The sequence below is a fragment of the Equus asinus genome, chromosome 4 (genome assembly GCF_041296235.1).
Source record: "Equus asinus isolate D_3611 breed Donkey chromosome 4, EquAss-T2T_v2, whole genome shotgun sequence".
Lineage (NCBI taxonomy): Eukaryota > Metazoa > Chordata > Mammalia > Perissodactyla > Equidae > Equus > Equus asinus.
Genome location: NC_091793.1, coordinates 43126582 through 43147898, shown reverse-complemented (window position 1 = coordinate 43147898; position 21317 = coordinate 43126582). Strand labels below are relative to the sequence as shown.

The window sequence follows — 21317 nt, the reverse complement described above, 5'->3', positions numbered from 1 at the left end:
TCCCCCTACCAAGGGAAGTACTTCCTGGTCTTCTTGTTGGGTGGCCCCTTGTGACTAGTTCTGTTCAATGAGTTGTGTGAGGCGACTGGCACTGTTCAAGATGGCGGCTCCTCCGTCAGTTCTGGAGTGAGCAGACCTGGATTTGGAGGTCCAGCCAACCTGTGATGGGCGTGATAGACCTTTGTGGTTTGAAGCCATTGAGATTTGGGGGTCGTTTGTCCATACAGCATAAACTAGCCCATTGCGAGAGATAACACTCTGTATGTGGTCAGCCAGTGAGTCCATCCATGAGAACTGTGCTGAACTCTGTATGCACAGGTGATGCTGTGGTGGAGCGTTCCTCACCTCCCATGTGTAATCAGAGGAGCCCTGGAAATGAGCCAGAAGGTCTGAATCCTGCTTCTCCAGTCATGTGCTGACCAGAGGCCAGCTAGTCTCTCTGTTTTTAAGTGGCTTTATTTTTCATATGGGGATTGTCTTAGTCAGGGTTCTCCAGAGAAACAGAGCTAATATGAGATAGAGATGTAGATACAGATATAGATAGCAGCCATTGTATCTAGTGGTTAAGATGGGTGCGCTCTCACTGCTGCAGCCTGAGTTCATTTCCCGTTCAGGGAACAACACCACCCGTCTGTCGGTTGTCATACTGCAGTGGCTGGATGTTGCTGTGATGCTGAAAGCTATGACACTGGTATTTCAAATACCAGCAGGGTCAACCATGGTGGACAGGTTTCAGCGGAGCTTCCAGGCTAAGACAGACTAGGAAGAAGGACCTGGCCACCAACGTCCAAAAGAATTGGCCATGAAAATCCTGTGAATAGTAGTGGTGCATTGTCTGATATAGTGCCAGAAGGTAAGAGGATGGCGCAAAAAGACCAAGCAGGGTTCTGCTCTGCTGTACACAGGGTCACTAGGAGTTGAAATTGACTGGACGGCACTAACAACAATAGATATAGATACAGATATATAGAAAAAGATTTATGGGGCTGGCCTGCTGGTGTAGTGGTTAAGTTCGAGTGCTCCACTTCAGCAGCCCCAGGTTTGCAGGTTCGGATCCCGTGTGTAGACCGAGCACCACTCATCAAGCCACGCTGTGGCAGCATCCCACATAAAAGAGAGGAAGATTGGCACAGATGTTAGCTCAGGGACAACTTTCCTCAAGCAAAAAGGGGAAGATTGGCAACAGATGTTAGCGCAGTGGCCAATCTTCCTCACAAAAAAAAAAAGAAAGAAAGAAAAAGATGTATTATGAGGGATTGGCTCACATGATTATGGAGACAGAAGTCCCAGGATCTTGCAGTCTGCAAGCTGGAAGCCCAGGAAAGCTGGTGGTGTAGTTCCAGTTGGAGTTCGAAGGCCTGAGAACCAGAAGTGCCAAGAAGATAAATGCTCCAGCTGAAGCAGAGAGCAAATTCGTCCTTCCTCTGCATTTTTTTTCTATGTGGGTCTTCAGTGGATTGGACGATGCCCAATTGCGTTGGTGAGGGTGGTCTTTACTCAGTCTACTGATTCAAATGCTAGTGTTTCCCAGAAACACCCTCACAGTCACATCCAGAAATAATATCTTGCCAGCTATCTGGGCATCCCTTAGCCCAGTCAAGTTGACATGTAAAACTAACCATCACAGGGATTTTCATATCATCTCCACGAGGTTATTTTGTAAAAAGATAAAATGTTTTGTACGCTTTGAGCATTGTGTTTAATGCTCCAAATCTTGGACTCAGCGTACTGTTTGTCCCAGCTCTCTTTCTCTCTCATTCCCCACCTCACTTTCCCAACTTATGACATAAAAATGCCTTTGCCACACACAGGTGGGAGGGAGTTTTCTTTTTCTTCCATGGGTCTCTTAAGCACTGCACACGCCACCTGGGCATATCTGCCCATTTTAGACCAGCCAGCACAGCGTCTCTCCAAATGGGTGGGTCACCTGGAGTCAGTGCAGCGGAAATGCAGGATGGCTATGTGAACCATGGGCTCCCCTTTGGTTAGAGTTCCTTTGAAGAGCTGGGCTTGGCGTGCCAGCCAGCCGTGGGTCCCGTTCATCTCTCAAGAAAAGTGTCAAGCAGAAAATTAGAAATACTTCTATTTCAGTTTTCAAGAATGAGTATCACCAAGATTTAATGAAACAAAACCCTTCTGTTTTTGATAAGCTTGTTTCTGGGTAGTGTGATCGGTTGGAACCATTTTTCTTTGGAAATGAAAATACAGTAGTCTTGGCTCCAACATCCAGTTGGCCACGAGTTTGCTCAGCTACCCCTTGGCCTATATGAGATCCAGGCAACAGATTAACTTCTCCACAATGCGTGCCCTCAAATATTTGAAAGTGCTTATTTAAGCGGTAACCATGCTGTATAGTTAAAATAGAAAAGTAGGTTACAAATATTTCCTGGGGGAGGAGGAAGACTCAACATGAAAAAGCAACATGCTCACAAGCTTCTGGAAATCTAGGTCAGTGTTCATAACTCTAACTCACTCTTTGGTAAATTCTGACTGACCTATAAGAAGATACATTTTTAATATTTCAATTTTTTTCAAGCTACTTTGACTTTTATTGTCGTCATTGATGGCCATAGAGCTCTTATCAGTTTGCTGTAGTGTTTCATACACTAAAAAGTCAGATGGTTCAACTGTAATTGATTTTTAAATAGGTGTAATCACTCCTCTCAGAGAAAGCTGTCCATCCACCTTTCAGATCCCCATGAATCACAAGAAAACACATTTTCACCAAATCTGGGTCAGATACTTCCAATGGCACATGGCTCTCTGGAGAGTGGGGGGGAATTGCCGTGGCGTATGCAAATGAGCGGCCAATGGGGATTTGTGCTGCTTTCTCTAGAGTCCTAGGTAAGTCTCATTGTTTTTACATTGTTTGGGCAGATTTAGCTTTTCCTTTTGCTAAGCACTGTTTAGATACCCATGGTTCCCTTGAGTAAGACGCATTCATTCATTATTCATTCAACCACTTGTTCATTCGTTCGGATGGGACGATCAGCTGGCGTCAACTTCTATGGCTGACGGGTCCCCAGTGTTGCTCCATTTGGTCGTCTAGCTCTGCAGAGTGTTGTTGTCCCTTCCTGACTCCCGTGGTTTCCTCTCAAAGTTGAGCCATCTGCAGAGCCGAGGACTCGGAGTCGGGCAGGGATAAAAGACGGCCTCGTTCTCCTGCTAGCCCCTCCTACCTTCTTCCCTCCCCCTCCCCTTCCTTCTCGTCCTCTTAGGCATTCCTTCGGCAAACTTCCCTCCTTGCCCACGCTGTCTCCCACTCTGTTCTAGGCCCTGGGGATGCAGGAGTGAACGGGAGACAGCCCCAGCCCTTGGGCGCTTTCCAGCTAGTGGGGCTGATGCGGAGCCAGAGAATTGCTATCCGTGGTGGTAAATGCTTCTCTAGAGCAACGACTCAGAGCTGTGCAAGCTCGGAAGAGGGTGAGGCTCGCCCTGCCCGGCAGACTCAAGGAGCCTGCCCAGAGGAGGGGGCCTGCTGGACACATGAGTGGCATTGGCTTTGAGTGCTGAAGAGTGAGAGGTTCATATTTATCTGGTGACCCACCAAAGTCATATCAGTTAAGAAATTTGTGAATAGGCTAATCAAATGTGGTAAATAGAAGAATAGCTTCCTTGGAGGCATGAGATACTAAAATGACTTACATTAGTACATTGTGTTACAGTTATCACAGACCTTCTATCAAAGATCCAAAGCTTCTGGACAAGGCCGACCTCACCCACCACTGGAATGTATTACGGGAAGCCAGATATGATGCAGCTGGGGCCTATTTACTCACAGTGGCCAAGGTTAAAGCAGACGAGTGCCCCCCAGTGAGGAAGGAACACACTCTCAGGCACAGTGAGCAGTGATGTTTCAGCCGTCCGTTTCGCCGGGATGTAGAGTGGCCAAGAGTTACTCACTTAATTCTGATCAATCCAACAGACGTCTCCTCCCCGCAACGCAAGCCAACACTTTCTGAAGACAGGAAATTGGGAAAAGGGTTAATTTGGAAGTGGCTTCTCTTTACCCTCTTGCTGTGGCTGTTTCCCAAGGGTCTGTCCTTAGCATTTTCTCTCTCTGTACTTTCTCATGGCTTCAACCACACCCCTAACATATTCCTTCTTTATGTGAATTTCCAGCCTCGATCCCCTCTCGGAGTATCAGGGTACGTGCCCCATTTTCTGAGAAATAGTAATAGGATTGCTCCATGAACAGTTTTCCTGAGTGACCAGTTGATAGTTCAAATTAAATAGATTATTAAATTAAATAGATGCAAAACCTAAATTATTTCAGATTCCCCTCAACCTTGTTCTTCTTTCTATGTCCCCTCTATCTACTGATGGTGCCACTAACTCCCTCTGTCACTCAGTGCTGGAAATGTGTAATTACTGCTGAGAGTGGCCTCAATCCAAATTGGGATAGCTTTTTGACTTTCGGCCTATTGGCTTGGGTTTGGATGGCACTTTGGTTAATATTTCTTCTCTTTGTTCTCCACAGCAGCCACTTGCCTGTCTCCCTCTTGCTTTCCTCCTATATTTCCTGACTTATGAAACAGTAATAACCTTCATGTATTCTTTCAAGAACTAGTGACTGCGCATCTGCCTTGGGCCATGGACTCCCTGGGCGCTGCTGACATAGCAGTGAACTTGGCAAATGGAATCCCTGCCGTCATGGGGTTTACCATATAATGATCATAACAACAGATTTTGAGCATTTGTCGTGTGCCAGGCTCTAAGTTAAGTATTTACATGCATTATTTTGTTTAATTCTCATAAAAACTATAATACTATTAATATCTTGGTTGACATTAAGGAAACTGAGTCTCAGAGAAGGGAGGTAAGTTGCCCAAGATCTCCCAGGGAGCTCGGCATGGATTTGGGCCACCGCTCCATCCTTCTTGGTCCTTAAACATTTAGCCTCTGTTTGTTCTGATTGCCATGTATGATCTGTGTCGTTTTGGAATTTGTCTGATCCACTAATCCTCCATGTGCAAGGACCCAGGCGATACTAAGGATACCAGTGTGTTGAATAAAGCCAGGATCCGTCTGGAAATGGGGCAGTGCTTAGAGACGCAGGGCGGGGGAAGGAGATAGGGCGGTGAGAAATGGGGTGGGCGGAGGTCTGTATGTCATAGGAACCTGGGAGCTGACCAGAGGAAGTCCTTCCTGATAGTGCCACGACTGCTTGTCACAAGGTGTTTGTTATGGTGATGGAAGGGGTGGGGCTGGGGGCTGAAAGTGGAGGAAATCCTAATAGTTGAATGTGTGAAGATTTTCTGGATGTAAATGAACCTAGCTGAGAATGTGTCCCTTTGAATTAGGCTGGAGACATCCACTGGGCTCTTCTGGTGATTCTGTGGGCATGATGCTGTTTGTACCATCATCTCAGAGGCTGCTGGTCAGTCTCTGTGTCGCTCGGGACCTCCAGAGGCTCCTCAGCAGGGAGTCCTGGCCTCCATCACTGCCTTTGACACCTTCCAAGTCCTGTAGATTTTACTTCCATAAAGCCTCTCACATCCATTCTCTTGTCTCTACCAGGCCCCCATTTCCTCTCTCTGATCAGTCTTCATAGAACAGAGCTGTGGTCCAATCCCTCTGCATATTGTCATGGTCCACCTTCGTGTCTTACCTCCCATCCTGGCTGGCAGAGTCAGCCCAAGGCCATTTAGGGGGCCTCCTGGAAGTCCCCCCAGGACTGTGTAGGTTCCCTTTCCTCCCTTTTGGGTTGCTGAAAGTAGAAGTCGCAAGGCCAATTACTTGTCCCCAGAGCAATAGAGAATGTGTTAGATTCATCGGAACGAGGTTTAATTATAGCAAGAATCCCATATAATAGTTACAGGAGGCCTTACAGTGGTCTGGTGGGCTGTCTGGGCCCACCCAAACATTTTTTTTCTACCATGGTTATGTAGCCACACAGCCCTGAGTCAGTCTGCCCTCCTGGGGTGCTGCTGGAGGCAAGGCCCTTACCAGCAATACCCTTTCAAAGGGGTTTCGAGAAATCCCGTTTTATAGTCTGCAATCTCAGGAGTTGCCTGCCAGTTCGCCCCTGCGCTCCTTGGTAATAAAGAGTGTGGGCAAGTGCTGTCATTCCTCTGGATTAATTCACTGTCTTCACCAAGTGCCTGTGTAGTGCCGAGCATGGTGCTAGATGCCGGGGACGCAGCAATAGAGAAGACATAATGGAGCTTATGGAGGAGGGTCAAAGATGGACACTATGGATTCGGCCTGAGGAGCGTGGTACACAGATGTGGCGAAGAGCCTAGAGCAGGGAGAGGTGGTCTTGTCTCAGGAACAGTGGACGTCACCCCAGAAAAGTGACATTTCACTGGAGGATGAGTGAGAGCTAATTGGAGAAAGGGCAGAGGGAACAGTGGTTGACAGTCCAGAGTCGAGAGGGAGAGGGGTGAATCTGAAGGACTGAACAAGCCCAGGGCAGGCACTGAGGGGAGTCCGCAGCTGCAGGGGCAGGCGGGAGCCCAAGTACAGAAGGTCACGCGAAGGATTCGGCCCTTATCCCACGAGTGGTGGGAAGCCGTTGGGGATTTAAGCAAGATGGTGACAGGTTTTGAAAGGTCACTCTGCATGTCGTATGAAGAATGAAATGGAAAGGGACAAGCACGGCTTCTGGGAGATCTACTAGCGGTAACAACCCAGGTGAGAGGCAGTGGGGCTTAGACAAGGGGTGGGGGTGGCAGTGGGGACGCAGAGGAGGGTTCGGACGTAGAATCCGCAGGACTTGATCATCAGGTGGGTCCAGGAGATGGAGGAGTCAAGGATGACTGCACTGGCTCTGACTTGAATGACAGGGTGGGTGACATTGCCAGGGACCAAAGGAGGAAACTCTCCCAAGGAAGCAGGTTTAGGGGACGGAATCCATGTTGAGTTTGGAGTGATTGTAGAATGCTGGGAGGAGATATTCTCTGGGTTCAGAGAAAGAGATCTGAGCCAGGAATACATGCATGTTGTGGGGACTGAAGCCAGGAGAGGCAATGAGAGCATCCAGGGACAGGAAGAAGAGAGGTGGGCCTAGGACAAAGCTCCGAGGGGTGAGCAGAGGAGGAGGAGTTAGAGGGTAGCCAGAAACCCAGGAGACCAAGGAGTTAGAAATCCAAAAAGCGAGGGTGGATCTCAATTAAATGCATTTAATTAAATGTCTAATATTTCACTTTAAATTATTTTCTTCTCTGTGTCGTGTTGAAACCCTCCTCTGATACCCCTACATTTTGAGTAAAAGTCTGTTCCAAATTGTTTACGGACATGAAGGAGAATCCATAGTGTTCCACATTTAAGGCAGTGTGGATCGGAGAGGGGACAGCAAGCAGCCTCAGGAAGCTGCCACTGGAAGCGCAAACCCAGGTGGGATGAAGGGTCCAGGTGGGAACAGGAGCGTAAGGCCTAGAGCACAGGTAGAACCAGGTAACCCTTGAGAAGTGGGACTGGCCTGGCCCTGAAGTGGATGTAGGACAGAAATTCCTTTCCCCAAATCCACCAGCAGGAAGAAGAGGCTTGAGGAGGGGACAGCCAGATCTCACTGCTGCATGGAATGGAGCCTTCCAGGAAGGCCCACTTCCAAGTAGAAAGCAAGCCCTGATTCTTGGGGACAGTGGGGAGCATCTTCCCAACCACAGTGCCTGGCCTCCCTCCCATGAAGGAGATGATTCAGAATTCCCTTTTTGAGGCTCATTCTTCATTATCCCCATTCTGTTCTGAAAGATAACTAGGCTACTTACCCTTTTGACTCCTGCCTGCTTCTGGAAAGTTCCTTAAAAAGTGCGAGTTTTCTAACGGCGCCCAGTCTCTCTAGTCTGATGGGCGCGTAGAAGTGTCTGACGTCTCTCCTGGCTCCATGAGGCTGTTGGATGGAGGGCACGCCCAGCCGTTTCCCTGTCTCCCTCCGGCCTGTGTGGTTTGGCTCCCCCTGGTGGCAGCGACGAGAACAAGCAGCCTAGCTGCTGCTTAGGTCGACGGAATGACGCTCAGTTTGTAGCAGTCTGGAAGTCGCTTCTCCCCAGGTGCTTCCTGTAGGTCTCCCCTGCGCCGGAGTTTTCCCCTCCTGGCGGAACGCATCTGGGGAAGCTGCCTCTCTGACTAATAGCCAGTACAAAGGTCTTTGAACTTGTATGGTCGGGTCAGTTTTTATAGCTTCTCTGTGACATGACACTCTTGCTTTTGGCTGGAGCCCTGGGTCACATCAAAGTGAAGAAAACCCGTTTCTGTCTGCAGTGGCATTTTCAGACAATGTCAAAGATGAGAAGAGACAGACTAGAGCAGATGTGGCAGAAGGATGGGTCCCAGCGTGGCTCCATCTTAATAGATGGCTGGCTGCCCTCCAGGTGGCGGATGTGCTGAGGTGGGGAGAATCATCTTGTTTTTGAGGGGCAGGATTTCTTATTAGGGCAAAGGGTAAATGCCTTACTTTATAGCATCTTGTCAGAAGTTTGCAGTAAATGGCACAATACTAGCTTTTCATGACTAATGTGTGAAGCATTGTTCTCGATACCTTCAGAAACCTCTAAATATTTTGGATAAATGGAACAAAATGGTTTATTAAACATTTTTAAAGATAGCTCTACAGAAAAATAAAAAAGTGATGAACACTTCAATAAAAATAAGCAAGACCATGAGCAGACCATCCAGAGAACATTTTCAGTCCTTGTCTGATTTTGCTTCTTAGCATCTGTGTTTTTTTTTTTTGAGGAAGATTAGCTCTGAGCTAACATCTGCCACCAATCCTCCTCTTTTTTTTTTTCTTTTTGCTGAGGAAGGCTGCCCCTGAGCTAACATCTGTGCCCATCTTCCTCCACTTTATATGTGGGATGCCTACCACCTCATGGCTTGCCAAGCGGTGCCATGCACCTGGGATCTGAACTGGCGAACCCCGAGCTGCCGAAGTGGAACGTGTGCACTTAACTGCTGTGCCAGCGGCCCGGCCCCGAGTGAGTATTTTTGACCATGCCCTGCTCTTCCAAACATGCTGGTCTCTTGGCTTTGCTGATGAACATTCACCTGCTTCATCTTCCGTCTTTCTGCTCCTTTCCTGTCTCTTTTGTTAGTTCTTGCTCTTCTACCAGGCTGCTAAGGGTTAGAGTTCCTTAAGGCTCTTCTCCTTTCGTGCTTAATTCCACTCTAAGCATATTGTCTATGTCCATGACTTCAGTCCATGTGCGCGTGATTCACACGTTTATTTCCCCATCCACACTTAACCCCTGAGCCTCAGATCCATGTATCCAGCCACCTGCTTAACTCTCCACTTGGATGGTGTCTCCACAGCTCCCCCAACCCAGCACATCTGAAACTGAAGGCACCAACATCCCTCCAAAACCAGGCTCTCTTCCAGGGACCATCTCTCCATCTACAACCTCGGAGTAATCCCTGACGCTTTCTCTTCTTTGCTGCCTCCCCAAATGCATTTCATCATTGAGCCCTGACATTTTTCACTTCCTAAATGTTTCTCAAACTTGTCCACTTGTCTACCTCCACCACCACTGCCCTTCCCTAAGCTGTCAGGGCTGCTGTGCACAGTTGTGAAGCTTACTAATATGCATTTAAGGTTCCTCCAGGTCTTTTCGTGGCTTGATACCTCATTTCTTTTTATTGCTGAAGAATATTCCATTGTGTGAATGTACCACGGTTTATCTATTCATCTGTTGAAGGACATTTTTGTTATGTCCAGCTTTTGGTGATTATGAATAAAGCTGCTATAAATATTTGCCTGCAAATTTTTATATGTACATAAGTTTTTTAATCAGTTGGGTAAATAGCCAGGAGCATGATTGCTGGATCGTATGGTAGGACTGTGTTTAGCTTTGTAAGAAACTGCCAAACTGTCTTTTAAAGTGGCTGTACCATTTTGCATTCCCACCAGCAATGAATGAGAGTTCCTGTTGTTCTGCATCCTCACTAGCATTTGGTATACTCAGTTTTTTTTATTTTAGTCATCCTAATAGGTGTGTAGCAGTATCTTACAGTTGTTTTATTTATTTATTTATTATTTTTATTTTTTTGTGAGGAAGATTGGCCTTAGCTAACATCTGTGTTGCCCATCTCCCTGTTCTTGCTTGATGAGGAACAGCGTGGCTTGATGAGTGGTGCTAGGTGTGCGCCCGGGATCTGACCCTGTGAACCCTGGACAGCTGAAGCCCAGCATGCTCTTAACTACTATGCCACTGGGCCGGCCCCTTACAGTTGTTTTCATTTGCAATTCCATAATGACAAATAATATTGAGCATCTTTATCTATCTTATTGTTGAGTTTTAAGAGTTCTTTGTATGTTTTGGGTAGAAGTCTTTTATCAAATATATATTTTACAAATAGTTTCTCCCAATCCATGGCTTTTCTTTTCATTCTGTTAATAATGCCTTTCACAGAGCAGAAGGTTTTAATTTTAGTAAAGTCTAACTTAATATTTTCTTTCATAAATTGTGCTTTTGGTGTTGTTAATAACTCATTGCCAAATCCAAGGTCATGTAGCTTTTCTTCTGTTTCCTTCTTAAACTCTTATAGTATTTCATTTTATATTTAGGTCTATGATCCATTTTGAGTAAATTTTTTGGGAAAAGTGTAATGTCTGTATCTAGATTAATTTTTTTTTGCATATGCATGACAAAGTGTTCCAGCCCTATTTGTTAATTAGACTATGTCCATTAAATTGTCTTTGCTGCTTCATCAAAGATCAGTTGGACATCTATAGAAGATTTTTATTGGGATTGCACTGAATTTATAGGTCAAGCATCTTAACAGTGTTAAGCCTTCCAATCCATCAACATGGAATATCTGTTTACTTAGATCTTCTTTGATATCTTTCATCAGCGTTTTGTAGTTTTCTGCATATGGATCATGTACATACTTTGTTAGATTTATACCTAAGTATTTCATTTTTGGGATGCTATTATAAATGATATTGTGTTTTAAATTTCTAATTCCAGTTGTTCATTGCTGGAGAACAATTGGCTTTTGTATATTAATCCTGTATCCTTGCTATGATTGCTTATTAGTTCCAGGAGTGCTCTGTTGATTTTTTCGGATTTCTACATAGGCAATCATATCATTTGTGAACAAAGACCACTTTATTTCTTCTTCCCCAGTGTGTGTATCTTTTATTTCCTTTTCCTGTCTTATTGCATTGGCTAGGACTCCCAGTATGATGTTGAATAGGAGTGGTGAGAGGGGACACACAACCTCAGCTTTTCAGTGGCATCACTCTAGTGACCCCAAGCCACCATCACGTCTCCTCTGGCCGATTGTAGCGATCTTCTGACTGGCCTTCCTACTTTCATTTTTGCTCCTTTAAAGTCCATTGTCTGTATAGTAGCCAGGATGAGCTTTTAAGAATGTAGACCAGGTCATGCCACTTCCCAGATTAAGGAAACTCCCGTGGTCTGCTGTTGCCCTTATACTAAGATCTAAACTCCTCACCTTGATTTACAATGCTCTGTGTAATCTGCCCCTGCGTGCTTAGGTCGCATCATCTTATAAGATTCTTTTTCTTGACCTCTAGATGCCAGCCACCCTGGCCTTCTCTCTGTCCTTCAAGTCCCTTCTGCCCTTGGCCCTTGGCACCAGCTGTTCCCTCTACTGGGGATGTTCTTCCCAGTCCCATTTGTAGCACCAGTTCTTTCTGGTTATTTAGATCTCAGCCGACGTGTCACTTTCTCAGAGTGGACTCCCCAGTCTAATGTTATACCTAGTCGTCCTCTCTCATGTCAACGTGTTTTAATTCTTTGCTTAGCTTTTACCGCTACCTGACTCCATCTTGTTTGTTTGTTTGTTTCTTTCTTTTTTAAATTGTCTGTCTCTGCCCTCGACCCTCCCAGCTGCTGGAATGAAGTCTCCTCAAGAGCAGGCCTCTGCCTCTCGTGCTCACCCCTGTACCCACAGTGCCTGGAGCAGCGCCGGTCATGGTGTGGGTGCTGAATGGCCCTTCCCATGTCTCCAGTCTGACCTTGAACCAAACGCCTTGCTCTGTCTGCTCTTTGGTCTCCATCTTTCAGTTCCCACAGCATCAGGCTTTTTCTGGCCATAGAGCTTTTGCACATGTTCTTCCTTCTGCCCAGAGTTTCACACCCTTCCTCCCTCCTTTTGCCTCAAAACCTTCTATTCTTTTTTTTTTTTTTTTGACTCTCAGCTCAATTGTCACGTCCACGCAGAAACCTTCCCCAATTCATCTCATGATCTCTTTCATGGCTCTTTTCGTAGTTCGAATTTGTATTCGTTTGTATGACTCTGTGCTGGTCTGTCTCCCCCAGCATCTGATAGCCCACCTGGTGAGGCCCAGGGCTGTCTGGGCTCATCCTTTGTCTATTGCTCCTGGACGGTCCCTGGCTCACAGCAGGTGCTCAAGGTTCTCGGTAAATGGTTGTTGGCAGAATGAATACACTAAAGAATAAACACCAGATTTCATTGGTTTTAAGAAGCAAGCTTTCTCAAAACTTAACCTTTCTGACATAAGAATTCATTTTGCAGTTGATGACTTCTTAGACTTGATGAAGAACACATAAATTGTTAATAAATACATTACAATAGTCTGTTTCACTAATAATCAGAGAAATGCAAATTAAAACAGTAGTTAGATGCTATTTTTCAGGTACCAAATCAACAATGATTTTTTTGGTAATGATTTTTAAAAACAATAATAATATTGGTAAAAGTGTAAGGAGGTGGGTACTTTGACATGCTACAGGAAGAGTTTACATTGGGACAATCTTTTAGGGAGCAATTTGGCAATATATATCCAAAGTCTTAAAAATATTAATAGCCTGTAGCTTATTCAACTTCTAACAGTTGCTCTAAGGAAATAATCAGGGATGTTTAAAAGCATTTCTGCCAATAATTCTCACTAGGTAGCAATAGTGAAAAATTGACTAATGGTAATCTGTAAAGTGGAATATAATCCAGCCATAAATATGTGTATTTTCAAATAATATTTAAGGATACAGAAAAATATTCACAATACAACATGTTTTCCAATAGACTATAAGTTCCCTGAGGGCAGGAACCATGAATATTGTGTTCAACACATATTCAACATCTAGCACAGTACTAACACATAAATATTTGTTGAACCAGGAAATGAAAAAGCAGGTATTAAACATTATATGTAGGATGATCCCAATTTTAACTTAAAAAAATAAGTATGGGTACGCTCAAATGTTCAAAAGTACATACAACAATATGTGAGAGATTATCTTTGAATGATGCAATTGAGTGATTTTTGTTTTTCTTTGTCCTTTTGTATATTTTCCATTTTGTCTATAATGTGCACATATTAGTTCTTTGTTTTTGTTTTTTTTTTCAGGATGCAAACTGCAGTTTATTCAGGCTTTAGAGTGACAATTGGTGCTTTGTTCTGGGCAGAGGCAGGGGTGTCCGTGGAACCCAAGGGAGCTGGGCCCAGACAGGTTGGAGGGACTTCCCGCACCCCCTTACCCTCAATAATTAAAGTTTCAGCTGCAGCTCACGGTGCTGGCACAAGGTTAGTTTTGTAATGAGAACAATTCCTTTCTTGTCTGTTCCAGCTATATGTTGGAGCTGAGTGAGGAAATACGGTGACATGGTGAGTGGGAGGCAGCGTCATGACTGAGAGGTCCTTGGGGCACACGAGATTGTTGAATCGAGTATTAAACACAGTGATGGACCTTGGCCATGCCAACCTGAGCCCTTACAGGAATCTGGACCCAATAATCCTCCTGGAATGTGCAAAAGCCCCGCCCTGGGCAGGAGCCCGTCCCTTGGCTCTTTGTCCAGACCATCCTCATCCGCCTGCTCTGAGCCTGCTCTGCTTATGGCTCTTAGGTTCCCCTGTCACTTGGTTTGACCCCTCAGTTCTCATCCGCACTGCAGGCCCCTTTGCTCCGATAGCCGCTGTGGACAAATGTCTTGGACTCTGGCTCCCAGTGCTCTCTCTCTCGGCTCTGTTTCAGTTTTTGCTCCCCAACTTGAGGCACCTTAGCTCTGGTTGAAGCCTCCCAGCCTCCCTGAGTGCTGAGGGCGCCACCTTGTGTGCTGTGCCTGGTGTTCAGAGCCTGGAATGCTGCCTAACACAGAGGACAAGCTGGGGAACCGTGTGCTCCATGCGGGAAGGGCGAGCCACAGACAAGTGGGCAGAAAGAAAGCAGGAGGTTGCTCAAGGTCAAGGTGGCCCACAGCATGAGCACAGGAACGGACGAGGGACAAGCAATAATATACACCTGTGTCAAACACATTAGATGCAGCAATTTAAAATGGAACAAATGAATGAATGTAGAAATTTAGATACCGGAATGTTAGAAAGAGAAATTCTGAAAAAGAAGACCTTACAGTCCCATGTATTTAATTGAGTCTTCAAGTTCAAAATTTCTATATTTTCCTTTTTTTTTTTTATTTGAGGAAGATTAGCTCTGAACTTACATCTACCGCCAATCCTCCTCTTTCTGCTGAGGAAGACTGGCCCTGAGCTAACATCAGTGCCCATCTTCCTCTACTTTATATGTGGGACACCTACCACAGCATGGTGTGCCAAGCGGTGCCGTGTCCACACCGGGGATCCGAACCAGCGAACCCCAGGCCGCTGAAGCAGAACGTGCACACTTAACCACTGAGCCACCGGGCCGGCCCCAGTACATTTTCCTTTATGTATAGTAAAGTATAACTGCACATACACAGACGCTCACACAAAAGGTATGCTCCTATTTTATTCGTTTAACATTTTGTTCTTTTTGTTAAAGCCAGTAATTCAAGATAGTTGCAACAGAGGGCAGAATTGTGTAGGAAATTTAAACACCTTTTCCTCCTTGCCTGAAAATCGCCCCCGAATACAAATGAGAGCAACAGACACATTGAGCTATAGAAATACTCTTTTTTGATTCTCTGGTTTTCCGAATTTACATACCAAGATTACTTAAAAGCACTAGAGTTATTTTTCATGTCATAGTTTAAAATACTTGGGAATATATGCAAACCTTAATAAAAGCAAAATGCTGATCTCTTGGGAGACACAGCACCAAAATAAAGCTGATGTATTTTACTCCTGTATCGAGATTAAGTGATGGGCATTCGTCCTTCCCTTTTAAATATGCCTCGGCATTATTTGCTTTTCTTTCCATTCCAGTGCTGGAATGCAGGCTTTCTGAGGTTGCTGCCACTGACAAATGCTGATGAATGTTCTTTACTGTGAGATTTCTGAAGCTTATGGGGAAGATCAAGAAGCGGGAGAGTTATTCTTGAGTGTTGAGAACATGTTAGTGCAGCTAAAGTGGGAAATAATTTTAAATCCTTCAAACGTTATTCCTTTTGTGTAGAGATTTTCAGATATCGTTTACCTTTGTCCCTTTACAATTTGGTCCACAAACAGAGGAATCGATGAATTTTGTTCATCAATGAGGAAGCCATGATTTTAATCCATGCCCCAAACTGTATGAAAATGACAAGACTCAGTAAATAGATGGGAGTCACTACAGAATGAATGAATACCAATAGGTGTCATTTTGGGGGGAAAAAGGATATTCATAAAGCAAAGAGGAAAATACAGTAGTGGACTGAGATGAACTAACAGAAGGCGGGCTAAAGACTCGGTGACAATCTTCATAAAGATGTTGGGGAAGGTTGATTATCTTGTCTCTATATTGTTTTACTTTTCCTGAAATACGAACTTTGGGCTTTGTTGAATACACACTGAACGTTTTGCTCGTAACATATAACTAGGCTCAGCGTGACATTTAACTGCCCTTTAAGAAAAGTTAGAAATTTTCACTGATTTCGGTAGAGTTTGTGGACCAAGGGTAATACAATCCAAGACAAAGCTGTTCTTATTTTAAAACAAAGATTTCAGATTTTCATAAAACGCCACCTCCACCCCCATCGACACACATGTTTGTAGAAAGAATTCTATCTGCAGAGATTTATAAGACTCGACCTTGCAAGTCCCTTTATGCTTATTGACCAATTTTTGTGTCTTCTATGACATATTACAACCCAAGGGTGCTTAATAAATGTGACGAGTGAATCCATTTCAATTTGCAAAGACTGCGTGTCCTTGGAAGGTAGCATGGAGTAGTGAATAGAGCATGGGCTGTTTTCAGAGTGACCCACATTCAGAGTGCTTTGGCCCTTACTGCTGTGTGACCTTGGCAAGAATTTTAACCTCTGACTCAGCGAGTTCTCCGTGTTGGGGATTCTAATATCTGTCTCATGGCCTGTTAACAGGTCCAGTGAGAAAGTGTACAAAGCACTTCACACAATGTGTGACACGTAGTGAGATCTTAGGAACTGGTAAGTATTTTGTAACTACCGTCTGTGGGTTATAAAGTACCTGAGGTCTAGGTTCGGAATAATAAGAGAGTTTGATTTAAGCTAGTTTGACCACTCTTTCGTCTTTCAGGCGGTAGAGTCCAATAATTCTGGCATCTTATTAAGCTTGTGGAATTTCCGCTTGCACCAATTTTTTTTTTCCACGAGGTCCACATTTTCATCACTGACATGTGTCTGTCTGGAAAGCACCAATTATTTTATTAGGTAATCATTGAGTGCCCCGTGGCAGTCGTTCGCTCATTCGTTCACCCAGCAAACATTCACTGAGGGCCTTGTTTAGCCCGCGCGCCGTGCTGGGAGTTGGGGTGATGGCAGCGAACAAGGCAAGCACAGCCCAGCTCCCTGTCTAGCTGGAAGTCACTGCCTCACCAAATCAGCGATGCAGTGTAGCACCTGAAATGCGTGGTCCTAAAGGGAGCAGGATGGCTTCCTAGGAGCTGTGCCAAAGCTTAGCCGTCCAAACAGGAGTTCCCGCTTCAGAGCACTCCTTTCAGAGGCATCAATCTTAGGAGTTTATTCTTAAAATATTTTTGCAACAGTTCTTTGGGACTAGCCACCATGGAGACTATTAAAAGAATTTTCTTTAGGCTCTGAAGGCTCTTCCAAAAGAGGAGTTCTAAAACCATTTTGGGCAATAAGTTCTTTGCAACACATACCTAGCATTCTTGAGGGGAAAGAGCTGTTATTTGTCATGTCTATGCTCTGTACTACACCACTTTTATGATTTCTTCAGCTTAGGTCCCTTAAAGATTTTAATGCAGTGGTTTTCAACGGGGAGGCAATTTTGCCCCGCCAGGGGATATTTGGCAAGGCTGGAGACATTTTTGGTTGTCACAACTTGAGCGGAGGGTGCTACTGGCGTCTCGGGGCTAGAGGCCAGGATGCTGCTAACATCCTACAGCGCACGGGACAGCCCCCACAGCACAGAGTTATCCTGCCTCAAACGTTGACGGTGCTCAGGTTGAGAAACTCTGGTTTCAATGGGATGTTTGTTAAAAAAGTCGGTCTCAGGACTCTGCCCCCTACAATTTCCCAGAAGGTGCCCCGGGAAGCAGGAACACTGAAGGGTCCATTTGTGAAAGGGCCTCTGTTGGTGCCTCAGAGGCTCACTTGTTAAGAAGATGTTCAGAGCAGGGCCTTGGCGATCCGCAGGTCTGGGTGGACATCTTGCTCTTGTACTTGCTAGCCAGGTGAGCGTGGGTGATTTATTTAACCTCACCGAGCCTCAGTTTCCCCATCTGTAGTAGAGGAGTAATAATGCCTATTTCCTAGGGTTTCTGTAGATATCCCCTGAGGTCATGCACGGCATGAGCTTAGTTCAGTCAGTGCTCCACAGGGAGGGGCTAGTACGGACTGTGACCTGAGAATGAGTGTTTGTGCCTCATGATGACCCTGACTATCAGCAAATATTTACTGAAGACCCGCGAAGCACCAAGCCCATTGTTCGACTGTGGGGTCTCTGCACACAAGAAGTAGATAGTCTGGAGTAGGAGGAAGATAAAAGACACATCTTCATGAAGAGGAAACCAGCACCATATGACTGCATTTGATGTGCTGGTTAGTATTTCCGGCCATGTGGGTGGTAAGACGGGGGTGGAAGGACCACTGTGGCCTGGTGGTGGGTTGGGAGCTGTCAGCCTCCCTATGACAGGGGCTTCTGGCCCACTCAGACCGATTAGAAAAGTGGCTGTAACGTGGGGTGGGATCAAGGAAACCCTGAGGATTTGAGTCTGGTTGGCAGAAGTGGGGAATCCAAAAAGGAAGCTGGGTGTGGAGAGGAAGATGCTGAATTTTAAACATTTAAACTGCCGAGTTTGCGGTTCTGGAAAAATATCCAAGTGGAGTATCCAGCCAGCTGGGGGAAATGTAGGGTTGGAAATCTGGAGAGAGATTGGGGCGACATCTACATACATGTGAACGATTACAGGAGAAGGGCTCAGGATTTTTATGGGACAAAGGGAGGAAGATGGGGTAGGTCGTATTAAAGAAGCATTCGTGGGGCTGGCCCCGTGGAGGAGTGGTTAAGTTCGCGCGCTCTGCTGCAGGCGGCCCAGTGTTTCGTTGGTTCGAATCCTGGGCGTGGATATGGCACTGCTCATGAAACCACGCTGAGGCAGCGTCCCACATGCCACAACTAGAAGGACCCACAACGAAGAATATACAACTATGTACCGGGGGGCTTTGGGGAGAAAAAGGAAAAAAAAATAAAATCTTTAAAGAAGCGTTCGTTGGTGGTAGATGAGGTAAGGCTAGGTTTATACTTCATAGATTGGCTTGAGATTTGGTCATCAGGCAAAAGGCTAGACTTGTACTTCATTGATTGCTTAGGGATCTGGTTATCAGGAAAGTCCAGTTTCTTCAGTCCTTATAAACAGGATATTCTTGTCTTTACTGACTTCTTGGAATGTTAGTGGTTTGGAAGATAAAGAAAACAAGACGTTCAAGGCAATTCCTCTGAAATGGCTGCTCCAGCTCTATCTTAATATGGTTCCCTTCATGTCCTCTTTCACAATTCTTGTTTGAGAAGTTTGTCGGTGAAAGGAGAAAGATGAAATGTCAGGTTCAGGTCAGGTTTGATCCAGGATATGTGTGTTTGTGTGGAGCAGGAAATGAGCCCAGGAGAGGGGCAGATTGGAGATGCTGGTGGGTACTCTGTGAGGAGGACAGGCCTCCAAGAGCTTGGGAAGGAGAAGGTCCTTGAGAAGGATGTTGGGCGTCCCTTCCTTTGGGATAGTCAAGAGGGAAGAAAATGGTGACAACACTGCTAATTTGAAATTTAAAAGAAAAAGGTATATGCAGTATACCAGAGACTGTAATTTCCCAATATCTATTCCCTCTTTCATTCGTAGTAAGCAGTGTGCCCCCTCCTGAATTTTTAGCCCAGAAAATGACTGTTGGGAAAGAAGTCTACTTTTTCCAGCTTTCCTTGAAGCTGAAAGAGAGCACATGCCTAAGTTTTGGCTGATGGGATGTAAATGGAAGTGCTGGGGATAACTTCTGAGAAGTTTCCATAAGGGGAAGGGGGTACCCTTCTTCTCCTTTTTCCTTTTTCCTGCAGGTTAGACTGTGGATATGATGGCTGGAGGTGGACAAGCCACTTTAGACCAATGGGAATGGAGATCAGGCAAGGTGAAGCAGCGAAATAAAAGGAACCTGAGGGGCCGGCCCCGTGGCTGAGTGGTTAAGTCCATGCACTCTGCTTCAGTGCCCCAGGGTTCACTGGTTTGGATCCTGGGTGTGGACCTACATACCACTCATCAAGCCATGCTGTGGCAGCATCCCACATAGAAGAACTGGCATGACTTGCAACTAGGATATACAACTACGCACTGGGGCTTTGGAGAGTAAAAGAAAAAGAAGAAGAAGATTGGCAACAGGTGTTAGCTCAGGGCCAATCTTCCTCACTAAAAAAAAACTTATCCTTAAAAAAAAAAAAAAGGAAACTGAGTCTCTGATATTGTGATGTGTCAACTAGACTCAAATCCTCAGGGGGGTCCTTGATGCCTCCCCATGTTATGGCCACAGTTCCATTTCCTGGCCACTTGCTTCCTGACTTTTGCATGAGACAGAAATCAAATCACTGCTAATTTGGATTTTCTGTTACCAGTAGCTAGTTGTAGTCCTAACCAATATCTGAGGGCATTCTTTCAGGGTAGGCTTGACCTCAGTAAAGTCAACATGGAGAGCCAGCCCTGATGGCCTAGTGGTTAAAGTTCAACGTGGGTTTACTCTCTGGGTGTGGAACCACACCACCCACCATCTGTCAGTAGCCATGCTGTGGTGGCAGCTCACATGGAAGAACTAGAAAGACTTACAACTATGTACTGGGGCTTTGGGGAAGGGGAAAAAAAAAGAGAGAGGAAGATTGGCAACAGATGTCAGCTCAGGGCAAATCTTTCCCAGCAAAAAAAAAAAAAGTCAACATGGAGACCATCTTTGAAGTGGAGGATGTGAAGTACGAGCAACAGGGATGGGATCTGGGACGGCTGCTGACAGTGAGACACTTCTAAAGATACACCTGGAGGACGTGTGAGAGAACTGCCTGCCTATGGGGCCAGGGACTCCAAACCACACCCGGCTGCCTCCAGGACAGAGGAGATCAAGATCTCAGTTTGCAGGACACCTACTGGGAAGCTCTGGGTCGAGCTGCAGAAGGTCAGTTTGATATGGAAGAGCACTTTCAGTCGATCCAGGAGACCAGAAAGACTCGAAGTCTTTAACTTCACACCAGGGAGCCAGGCTCAGTCAATCCTTTTCTGGGCTAACATTGCGCTATGACATAAAGTATTACAGAGCTGGTGATGATGATAATGCTGTCCGTTGGTATAGGGCCTTATAAGTTATCAAATATATTCACATATATTCTTGTTACCATTGAGTTTTCTGAAATGAGATATTAATAGAAAGATAAGTCATCACTAACTCTCTTTTCTTGCACTGGACATTTAAAAGATTATAACCAACTGGAGTATTCTTCTCTGTTGATAATGTTTTGAAAGAGGAGTGATTTAAGATAGTGAAGTTTAAGTACCTCTGAAATAAATATGCTAAACCAGTAAAGAGAACTTAAATCCAAATCTCTAAGCAAAAATGTGTTGAATGTAAAGTTAGCAGATCTCTGGTCACACCTGAATTCGAGGGCCGTGTAGGCAGTGTTTTTAGATGTTCATTTTAATTCTATATAATACCTCCTCCAGGACCGCTAACGTATGCAAGACATTGTCATGTTATTCTTATCTTCAAAAATTCTCATTGCCGTTAACAAACAACCTGTGAAAAACATTTTCCAAAGTTTATTTTTAGTTTTTAGTGTCTCCCAATAAATGTTTCACTATCACCATCGTTTTATAAATATTTAGGATTCCCTGGGAAGTGATAGGAAGTGTGCCATCTTTTGCAAGTTTGCTGTGATATGAGCCTTTCTTGGGAGGGTGTCTGGAGGCTGGGCCTGATCTGATGCTCAGTTCCCTCAGGAGTGGGTTCAGAGTCCGTCCATGACAGAAGTGCTTCTCAAGGGACAGAGTGCTCTTGGAGAACTCTATCTTGAAATA

The 21317-nt window shown here is 45.2% G+C and overlaps 2 long non-coding RNA genes across 2 annotated transcripts in view; one reads left to right on the top strand and one right to left on the bottom strand.

Annotated features, from left to right (window-relative positions):
* LOC123276404 (uncharacterized) overlaps window positions 1-21317 on the top strand; it is a 67347-nt gene that overhangs the window by 22055 nt on the left and 23975 nt on the right. Inside the window, exon 4 of the long non-coding RNA XR_011502669.1 lies at window positions 2693-8918. This is a non-coding gene — a long non-coding RNA (uncharacterized lncRNA). The remainder of the gene's footprint in view (window positions 1-2692; window positions 8919-21317) is intronic.
* LOC139045058 (uncharacterized) lies at window positions 960-3915 on the bottom strand. The gene is made up of 3 exons (XR_011502670.1): window positions 3780-3915; window positions 1266-1358; window positions 960-1091 (listed from the first exon to the last, which is right to left on the bottom strand). It is a non-coding gene; the product is annotated as an uncharacterized lncRNA (long non-coding RNA).